Here is an 11250-nt window from a genome sequence, read left to right as displayed (position 1 = left end):
GGTGCTTCTTATGAAATATGGAGGGTCTACTAGCATTGTGGGTGACATTAGTAGAAAACTCCATTTCGAAACATTCTCTTCCGAGACTGGTAAGCGGGTCACGTATGATGCTCCACAGTTAAACTCTTTGGATGTCGAACTAGATGAAGAAAAGATGGTTAACTATATCAATGGAGTTTGGTACTTTTTCATAAATTCAAGTACAATTGTAGCTTATAATCCTAGTTACCGCAGCCTTGGAGGTTATTGTACGTTGATCAGCTTGCCAAAGAAGAAGGACGATGGCAAATTGTTAGTGGAACTATTTTATGGCAAGAGTACATCTTGTATTACTGGGTCAGAAGGGTTGGTGTTTTACCTTGAAGTTGAACGGATACGTGGGATTTTAAGTATTTGGGTGCTGGACTACAATTACACTAGAGAGCAATGGGTCTGGAATTTGACCAACACAATTGAATTATCATATATTATAGCAAACCGGAAGAATAAAGAAGCTGCAGTTAGGCTTATGAAACTTATAGCTTTAAATCCGATGGATCGAAATGTTGTTTTCGTTAAAAGCGACAAATGCATGTTGGCATACAACATCTCAACTAGAACTTCACAAGTGATGCCGCTCTCGTCCTATACCGGGAACTACCAGTGGGGGATTTTACCTTTTGTGTTGATGCCGAGGCCGACACCAATTCCACCACCCTCTTGGAATGCTGGTTCGTAGTCTTTGTTTTTCCATCTTTCTACTTTTTGATTGATCTTTAGGTTTTAATTCAGTGGTTGTTTTCTTGGAATTGCAGTATTGCTGCATTTTTCTCATTTTACCATTAAGTACAAGGTTTGTGGGCTGTCGTATTCACGATTTCTCAAAGCTATTAGTAAGGTCACCATAAATGAGCCTAGGATTACAACTAAACAGACACATACCTGGTAGAAACCAGTAACCCAGTGTATCATCTAATGTCGATGTCAAGGAAACATGAATTCGAAGCACTGAACCTGGATGGATGTCGTCTAGCTGCTTAATTGCTAGTTTTCAGAGTCTCAATTCTGACTCAAAGAACCAGAGTTCAATGTTTTTAGAGAAGTATAAACTCGACTTGCATATTTTTAATGATCGTAGTTCTGTTTGCACCGGGAATAAGAGGGCCGTGTGTGTTAGCTCGTAATATCAAAACTAGAAGTGGTGCGTGTTAAATTAGAAGAGGTCGGTACTGATTTATCATATGTAGATACGAGAATGCCACCGGTGGAGAATATATTTGGTCGGATTCGAGCAGTGTTTGGGTTTGGAAGGTGATAAAAGTCTAAAACCTGTCTTCTTCCCTATACAACAAACACATTAATAATAGCTACTCAAAGAGATTAATGTCAATAATTCGCGGAATCCTTGCACTATTATGCAAGCAATATGATCCGATTTCGTCTGCTTTTTTATTTTGTGATATCAAGTTATACCTTGATATCCAGGTCTTTCAAGCTGTGATTGTAATAGCTGCAGTAGCTGGCCATCAGTGATAACAGGAACCCATTGTAATGTATGAAAAACTATTTCAAGTTAGTTTATCCGACTCCTTAATGTCTTTTTGACTAATGTCATTCAAGGTAACTTTGGAGTTCCTTAATTGGCCTTTTTCATTTTCTTGTGGGAAGTAAAAAACTTGGCATAACAGTCCACCAAGTTACTTTACAAACTGTTGGTTTTTTTAGATGTGTTTTGATGATCATGGAGATATATGAGCATAGAATTAGAATTGCTCATATACATATAGAGCTCCTAGTTTTGGAACAAGATTGATTCTCAAACTCGGTTCTGTTTTGTGAACTCGTCGCTTTATTGATGTGCTACCTCCATTCATCTTCGTCACCGATTCTATACTCCGATTGCCACGAGCTGGTTGCTTTGTCTTCGCCGGTTGAGTCTTGCCGAAGTAGATTTCGTCCTCGTTCTCGTGAGTTATTATCTTCGTAGGGACTTAGAAAAAGAATTTGGTGAATATCTTCCACACTTAACTTGTGGAGATATGCTTCTTATTTATATTAGGAAAAATATTAGATTTGTTACAGATTTAGAATATATCCTAACAAACATAAGAAGAATTCAAATCTGTTTAAAGTCCTAATTTGTAGCATATGGACTAGAGTTGTTGAGAGTCTTTGGGAAGACTTGGTGTGTTAACTAAGTCACGTACTAACACCGCCCCTCAAGTTGTACTGGAGTTGACGGATGTGCAACTTGGATCGAAGAATTTGAAATCTTGGTGATGAAAGACCCTTCGTAAAAATATCCGCCAGTTGATTTCGAGAACTAATGAAACGAACACATAGCTTCTTGCTTGCAACCCGTTCTCTAACAAAATGGTAATCGATTTCAATATGTTTAGTACGAGCATGAAAGACTGGATTCGCAGTCAAATAAGTAGCCCCCAAATTATCACACCATAGAATTGGCGCCGAAATTGAAAATCCCAGTTCCACTAATAACGACTGTATCCAAACCAATTCTGACGTCGCAATGGAAACACCTATATATTCCGCTTCTGTGCTGGATCTCGAAACCGTTTTCTGTTTTCTAGCACTCCAAGAAATTAGATTACCGCCAAAAAATACACAGTAGCCGCTAGTAGATCTTCGATCATCTAAACTACCAGCCCAGTCAGCATCTGAATATGCCTGAAGAGAAAAGTCTGTGGACGGGCTAAGATGTAAACCATAGTCAATTGTGCTCTTCAGATAGCGAAGGATGCGTTTGACACTCTCCCAGTGTTCGACATAAGGATTATGCATATATTGACAAACTTTATTAACAGCAACAGAGATATCTGGCCGAGTAAGATGAAGATATTGTAAAGCACCAACAACGCTGCGATATAAAGTAGGATCAGACATCTTCTCAGTACCTTGTTGCCGCATCTTAGCACTTGACGACAACGGGGTAGAAACTGGTTTAACTCCATCCAGCTTCGTTCGCTTCAGCAGATCCAATACATATTTCCGTTGTGTGAGTGCTAGTCCACCATTTTTGCGCAACACCTCTATGCCAAGAAAGTAATGCAAATCCCCCATATCTTTAATAGAAAATTCCGAACCAAGATCCCGTATGAGATTATTAACGGATTGTGGATCCGATCCTGTGACTATAATGTCATCTACATAAACAAGTAAATATGTAATCGAAGACGATGTTTTTAAAACAAAAAGAGATGTATCCGCCACAGAACCCTTGAACCCAAGAGCTAATAATTAAGTACTCAACCTCGAGAACCAGGCCCTCGGAGGTTGTTTAAGACCGTACAGAGACTTATGTAATTTACACACATGAGTAGGACGATTCGGATCCACAAAGCCAGGGGGTTGCTTCATATAGACATCTTCATCTAATCGACCATGCAGAAATGCATTCTCAACATCTAGTTGCTTCAAAGACCAATTATGCATTACCGCAATAGAGAGAACTAGTCTGATAGTGCAAGATTTTATAACCGGGCTGAAGGTCTCACTGTAATCAACACCCTCTTGTTGATTAAAACCCTTCGCAACAAGCCGAGCTTTGTAGCGTTCAATGCTGCCATCCGAGTTTTGTTTTACACGAAAACCCATTTGGAACCCACGATATTCATACCAGGCAGTTGTTTTACAAGTGAGTACGTACCATTTCGGATAAGAGCATTGATCTGGTCGCCCATTGCTGCTCTCCATTTTGGTAATTTACAAGCCTCCGTGTAGCAAGAAGGTTCCATAAAGTTTGAGTCCAACAGGGGATGTTTGGTGGCCAAGAGACTGAATTTTTGGGCAGGCTTCACTATTCCGGACTTTGATCGTGTCTGCATGGAGTGAGTAGGTATAGCTGCACCGGCGTCGATGTCTGCTGGAGGGTGAGACGAAGAGAGCAATGGAGATGATGACGCTGTAGACGCCTCAGCAGACAAATTTGCATAGGGCGGAACTGGAGAGCCAACAGGAACTGAGTCTTGGTGTGACGTAGCAGCAGTTCCACCGGTAGAGGCAGCAGTGGTAACAGGAGAACCATGACGTGAAGATTCAGCAACCGGTGGTGTAGCACTTGTAGTTTGCTCAGCAGAAGTTACAACAGCAGGTACAGGTAAATTATGTGAAGCACAGCCAAGAGACGTATTTTGAAAAGGTGAATGAAGAAAGAAACTTGTGTCAGATGGAATCATACCTTGCGATGACTGGGTTCCTTGCTGCTGCTTGGCCTTAAAAGGGAATGTTTCTTCAACAAAACGAACATGACGAGAAACATATATTCGTCCACTTTCACGATGTAGACAAAGGTATCCTTTGTGTGCATTGTTATATCCTATAAACACACACGGCAAAGACCGAGGCTCTAGTTTATTGGAGTTGTAAGGACGTAAACACGGATATGCTAAACAGCCAAAGACCCTAAGAAAAGAGTAGTCAGGTTTTTTATTGAACAATAACTCTAATGGAGTAGTAGAGACACTTTTAGATTTTGGAAGACGATTTATCAGGAAGCAAGCCGTTATAAAAGCGTCGGACCAATAAGAATAGGGAATCGATGCTTGGAAAAGAAGTGCTAAACCAGACTCATTGACATGTCTAATTCTCCTTTCAGCAATTCCGTTTTGTGCAGAGGTATGGGGACAAGTGAATCTGTGCTGAATGCCAGAATCATTTAAATAAGATGTGAACTTTTTGTACTCTAAAGCATTGTCAGACTGAAATTTTTTTATCCTGTGATTTGTCAGATTTTCAAATTGCTTTCGAAAGAGAATAAATATATTTAAGGCTTCAGAACATTGAACCATCGGAAAAATCCAAGTATAATGGGAATAAACATCCATAATTAACATGTAATACCGAAAACCAGTTCTAGACAATTTTGGTGAAGTCCAAATGTCAGACACAACTAAACTCAAAGGAATATCATAAGAAGTACTACTGTGAGAGAAAGGTAATCTCTTACTCTTGCTTACATGACACGAATGGCAGTAATCAAAAGACTTATTCGAAATAGGAAAAGAGAATCTACGACAAATGCTTGAGACAGTTCTTATCATTGGGTGACCTAGACGTTGATGCCATACTGGCAGAGTTGAAGCAACATGAACTTTGGGTTTTATAATATGATCCAGCTTGTTCAAGTCGTCAAAGATGTAAAGACCATTCCTATTCAGGCCGCGCAGCAACAGCTCCCCCGTCATATTGTCCTTCACAAAAAGTTGAGAAGAGTGAAACTCAAAGAACACATTATTGTCTTTACAAAATTGTGAAACAGACAATAGGTTTATGTTGATATTGGGAACATGGAATATGTGATTTAACGAAAACACCCTGGAATTAATAGTAAATGTGGCATTGCCAACATGAGAAATAGGAACACTATTATCATTTCCAACTTGTATTTGTTCAGTTCCGTCATACTCATGAGGTATAGACAAATTTCTGAAATCCGATGTCATATGATGTGTTGCGCCAGAGTCAGTCACCTAGTTGTTGGTTGTATACGATCCTGGAAGAGCAATATAAGCAGCCGTAGTTTTTGGTTTAGGAGTAGAAGATTTCTCATACCGAAACCAGCATCTAGGAGCCTGATGACCATCTTTTTTGCATATCTCACAGGGTTCCTCAGAAGTTTTTGTTGACTGCTGTCCACGTTGTTGCATGTTGAAATGTTTCTGCTGGTTGTTGAATTGGTATTGTGGATTGTGATTACTGAGGTGATTCTGTGAACCACGGTTTTGCTGGTGCATCTTGGAACTGGATTTGAAAAGTGGTGTGAGTCTTGAGACAGCTACATTGACAGCCGGTTGTTGGATGGAGGGCAGCTGCTGTTCGATTCTCATATCAAAAGTGAGAAGATGGGAGTAGAAGGTTTCCATATCCATGTCGTCTTTTGTAATCAGTGCCGTGACAATGGGATCATAGGATTGATTCAAACCATTACTTATTGACTGCATTTTTTTATCATTGGATACATCATATCCAGTTGCTGCAAGCTGTTCAAATAGATTTTTAGCATCAGTTAAATATGTTTTGAGGGACTTGTTACCTTTGTTCATATAATGGAGTTGTTTCTTGAGACTCATCATGTGAGCTCGTGTTTTTGGAGCAAAGTAGCTTTCTAGTTTATCCCATACCGCTTTGGCAGTATCCAGACCACGTACATGACACAGAACTTCCGGTGTTAGTGTTGAATTGAGCCAACCAACAATAAGAGAGTCATGTGCTTCATATTCTATATAGAGGGGATTTATTTCATCTGAATCAGGGAGAGTTCTAGGTGGGATTTCTTTACTTCCATCTATAAAACCAGTTAAACCATATCCTTTTAAGATTGGTTTGAATTGGGTTTTCCATAGAGAGTGATTTGTTTCTGTGAGTTTTAGGGTGACAAGGTGATGAATTTGGATATTTCTCATGCTGTTTGTTGTGGCTGCCATAGTTGTTTTCTTTTTTTTGTTGTTTGGTATTGGTTTCTTTGCGGAAGTGTGTGTTGGATCGACTCGTGATACCAACTTAGAAAAAGAATTTGGTGAATATCTTCCACACTTAACTTGTGGAGATATGCTTCTTATTTATATTAGGAAAAATATTAGATTTGTTACAGATTTAGAATATATCCTAACAAACATAAGAAGAATTCAAATCTGTTTAAAGTCCTAGTTTGTAGCCTATGGACTAGAGTTGTTGAGAGTCTTTGGGAAGACTTGGTGTGTTAACTAAGTCACGTACTAACATAGGGCTCATTGATTCACTTATACTCATATTTCGTCACCGTGTACGAACCAAACTCGACTTCTTCTTCGTTGGTGCTAGTTTGATAATTGACTGATGAACCTTCACAGGGCTTCGTCATTGGGTCTCTATTCTTTTGATGGCCCCGATTTAGCTTCTTTGTCTCCACAAGTTGTTACTCCTCCGAAGAAGGTTCTGAAAACTCCTTGCAACACTTAGCTATGCAGTCTCGACCCTCCTCGTTAACTACCACAAACGAGAGTTTGGTACTGACTATTCTTTGCCACACTGTAATAAGCAATCAACGGGAGAAGTTAGATCTACAAATATCAATAACCAGAACTCGTTTTGAATCGAGTTTGAAAGCAAATAGTAATAAGAGAAATGAGGGGGTTAAGAAAGAGGATTTTTCTTCTTGATCTATTGTTGACTGAGATCTCTCGGATCTTTTATTATGCTGGTGCTTTATATATGTTGTCTGAAGATGCAAATCTTCATTCAATCTTCCATTTTTGCCCCTTAATCTTTGAGATCCGGTGAAATCTGCTGCTAAACAGTAACCAAACTTCACTGGAACTCTCTTCAATCAACAAAATCAGGTATAGTCTCCTCCTTTTAGCGCCAAAATGTAACTAAGGAAAATCTAAAGCTACAACCACACTTATATTCATGGTTCTTCACTAATAATTATTTGGTTTACATAGACTCCATTAAAGAGTTTTTTGGGAGCTCTAAATCTAGTTTTTGGGGAAGAAGAAGATAAGGATAAAATAAAATTTGATCATTTTCTCTCTCTTAGATATTTTCTTAAGTAGTAGAGAATAGAAATAAATTAACAAATATAACCTTTACTTACGAACTAAGGAAACTAAGCTAAGATATTATGTTCACTATCCTAAGGATGTTATACTACATCGGTCTTCATTTGGCGCCACATGTCAAGCATGGTTTTTGGTATCTAGAGCCTGCATACTTGTTAGCATCACTACTTATTTATTTTATTGTGTCCTATGTTGATGAACTTTTTCTTTGATTCTTGTAGAGCATTCTCTTCCCTGACAAAGAAGATAATAATGATTGGTCACTTAACTCTATGTGTTGGCCACCACACCTCAAGTTAATCAAATTCAAAGAGTTTGAGGGGAACCAATGGAGCTAAATGTGATTAGATTCTTTTTGAAGTATGCTGGTATTCTTGAGACGGTAACCATTGTTGCTTCTCAAAAGCTCTCCAATGACCATAGGAAACAACTAACTGTAACAAAGCTGTTACTAATGTTTCAAAGACCCGCAAATTGTGTGGTTAAGTTCTTGACGAACTCTGAAGACCCTTAATTTCAGTATCTCACTGTTCTTATTTTTAATTTTTTCAAGTATTGTATAGTTCCCTGAACCATTAAGGACATGGTACTAAAATATTTTTCACAAAATTGGTTAAAAAGACCAAAATCAACAATTTCTGGGTGAAAAAGACATCTAGATTTTGATACTGTTTAAATGTACAAAATTATAAAAATAGCCAGGATGTAACCAGTTTCATCCTACCCATTTTCAAATACTTTTTGTTATTTTTAATTTACATCAGGATGCATCCAGTTTCATCCTCGCTATTTTTTTTTTAAATTTTTTTGGACAAATGACCCATTTTCCGAATATTTTTTCTCCCCCATTTTCTGTTATTTTGTTCTGCCCCATTTTATGTTTCCTTATATTACATTTGCTTCAGTTTCTATTCTGTTTCAGATATTTCACACGATCCGAACCTATATAAACTTCAGCTAAACTCAGCTCTGGTACTACATATTAAATGAAATTAGAATGATGGTGTATAAGTGTCTGGTTTCTAGGTTGCTTGGTTGTTTGCTAGGCTTTTGCTTTGTGTGTAGCGCTTATTAGCTCTTCTCTCTTTGTTGTTTGAACATAGCTTTGCCTTGGTTCTGGATACACTAGTTTGTGCTTTTTCTTTCCTGTATTTTTCTTTTTTATCTCTAATGTACAAGTTTAACCTTTCTCCTCAAAAGTAAATAAATAAATAAAATGTTTTTTTTTTTTCAATCGAAGTATCTTTTCCCAACTGTGCAATATGTGATCTTTTGTTTCATGGTTTCTGACGAAGTTGATTAGGCGCCGTACCTTTTGGAGTACCAGGGGTATTCATTAACAAAACGATGAGAGGTAGTAACAGATGTATTCATTTGAAAAACACCTGATGGTGCAAGAGTGGAGGCAGGAATTGCATATTTTCCTAGACATCAGGGACGGACCCAAAAAGGATAAATTTTCTTTTAAGATCCGGGCTAAAAAGCCTTGGTCGAGCAAAAAAAAAAAATTGGCTTGTGGACTGAGAAGCCTACCCGGGCTAAAGCCCCCTTAGCCCAGCTGTAGGTCCGTCATTGCTAGACATTCTTAACTAACGAGTGGAAGCCACCTAGGCTCCTAGCAGTTGATTTAGTCACGAGACTCACGACCCATATATTTTTGTGACAAGTTTACATTGAAGTTGAACTTTGGAATTTTACAACATCATAAGTAAGAGCTAGCAATTTTGATCGCCACAAGATTAAACAATCATTATAGAAAAATGAATTTTATCCTCAAAAGTTACAGTTTTCTCATTTACATCAAGATTGATATAACCATACACAGGTTTTTGCCAGCTACGAGTCAAAATGTTTTTGAATCAGTACAATCCTATGACTGAGAAGTGGGGGTTATGAAGAAAACGTCTGCGATTCAAATAGGATTTTGCTATAAGATTCTGCTCATTGCTTAGAATGATACAGATTTTGTTGTAAGAGACTAAATCCCCTAGTGAACTTGGCTAATCTACCTTTGTTTGTTTTTTTTGTTTTGCAGGAACTTGAACTATTGAGCAATAGTACGTACGAGATAATTCAGTTTGACACTTAGATAATTGCTTTATTACCAATTAATTGGTTACTAATCCATAGAAGTGTAGCCTGGTATATGTAAGTTGGGGCAATACCAAAATGCCGCACAAAACTTATGAATATTTTCACTAAGAAATCTCAACAGTTTAAGTAAATTAAGTTGTCAAAATTGGTTAGATCGGTTGGTGTAATGCAGGTGCAAGTAACTAAATTAAGATCATGTAAATGCATGACTGGCCGATCCCACCATAATACGTCCATTGCTTGTTGACCCTGTGAAAAGAGAATACTCTGGGATCAAAGAGTCTCGTAAAACGTCTTAGTGAAAACAAATGCGAATGAATGATCCACTGGCTCGAATTTGGTCCCCGTGCATCAATCTAAGAAATAGAGAAATTCTTGATCTCTCAATATCTCTCTCACTTTCAAGATCCATGGAAAAATTAATTAGACTCCACCGTAAAGGACAAAAAAAGAAAAAATGTTTTTGTTGCGCTAATTTTGAAAGAGGTGGACGATACAGTGTGTTATTGGGTAAAGTCTTCTGTGAGAGATATGCCAGAATGGTTTGTTATCTTCACACACGTTGATTTTGGTTTATTGGTAACGGCAACAGAGATGTAGGCGAGACCACTGGATACCTACGTTGCATACACCAAAATAATGACCATGGACCAGGAACTCTGGAGTCTGGACCATATAACTTGGCATTTTAAATTTGCTAGGAGAGGCTGGAATTAGATTTCCAGGATTTGGCTAGTTCTTACAAAGCTGCAAAAGGTAAGAGCATTATGACAAAAGACCTTTCGGTAGTTGATAATCTTGCAATAAGATCCGAACTTTGGAAGCTTAGGAACAGAATATATTTTGAAGGTGCTAATGTGAATTGGGTGAACTTTCAGTCACGTATTTATCAACTGGTGCCACTCTTTTCTTTAATAAATTTTTTGACAGCAAAAAGTATAAGATTCTCAGTCGATCGAGCAAAATACTGCTGTTAATACTTACGTAATATAGGTATCGCTACTTCATAGAAATGTGAGCAGTTCGTCGCCAATTTGCTTTATAGTATGAAATGCAGACTGATTCGGTTGGCATACCAAAGTTGTGCAAACTGATTGTATGTTAATGGTTGTGCAAACTTATTTGTAGTCAAGGACTGATTCGATTGGCACAAAGGAAGAATCCTGAAATAATCCATCTTTTGGGAGACTAACAGATAAACTTGTTATGGTTTGAGAAATACTAATGGAAATCTTGCAAAAATATAAGATTCTCTCCAAAGGCAGAAACTTGAAATAATCCATCTTTAAGAGATATACTTGTTAGGGTTTGAGAAATACTGATGGGAAATGGGGGATTTATTTGGTCTGCGGAAGAAAAGAGTTAAGTGAAATTTCAAACGAGATATTTGTAGTTAAATCCGTTCGGGTGATATAGGTGTAAGTAAATAAAAATATATGGCGGCCGGCAATCTCCCTCCTGCCAATCCTTCATCGATCAATTTCAAGAATGGAATCAAATCTAATCTTGTTAATAACTCTGATTTCACTCTTGGGTCGAAAGAATTTCCTCCTCTGATTGTTTCAGGAGCTAAAGAATTAAACCCAGGAACTAAAACTCGTAGCTGTATCTCATGCCT

Source organism: Papaver somniferum, chromosome 10, assembly GCF_003573695.1.
Source record: "Papaver somniferum cultivar HN1 chromosome 10, ASM357369v1, whole genome shotgun sequence".
Taxonomy (NCBI): Eukaryota; Viridiplantae; Streptophyta; class Magnoliopsida; order Ranunculales; family Papaveraceae; genus Papaver; species Papaver somniferum.
Note: the sequence above shows the minus strand (reverse complement) of the source record.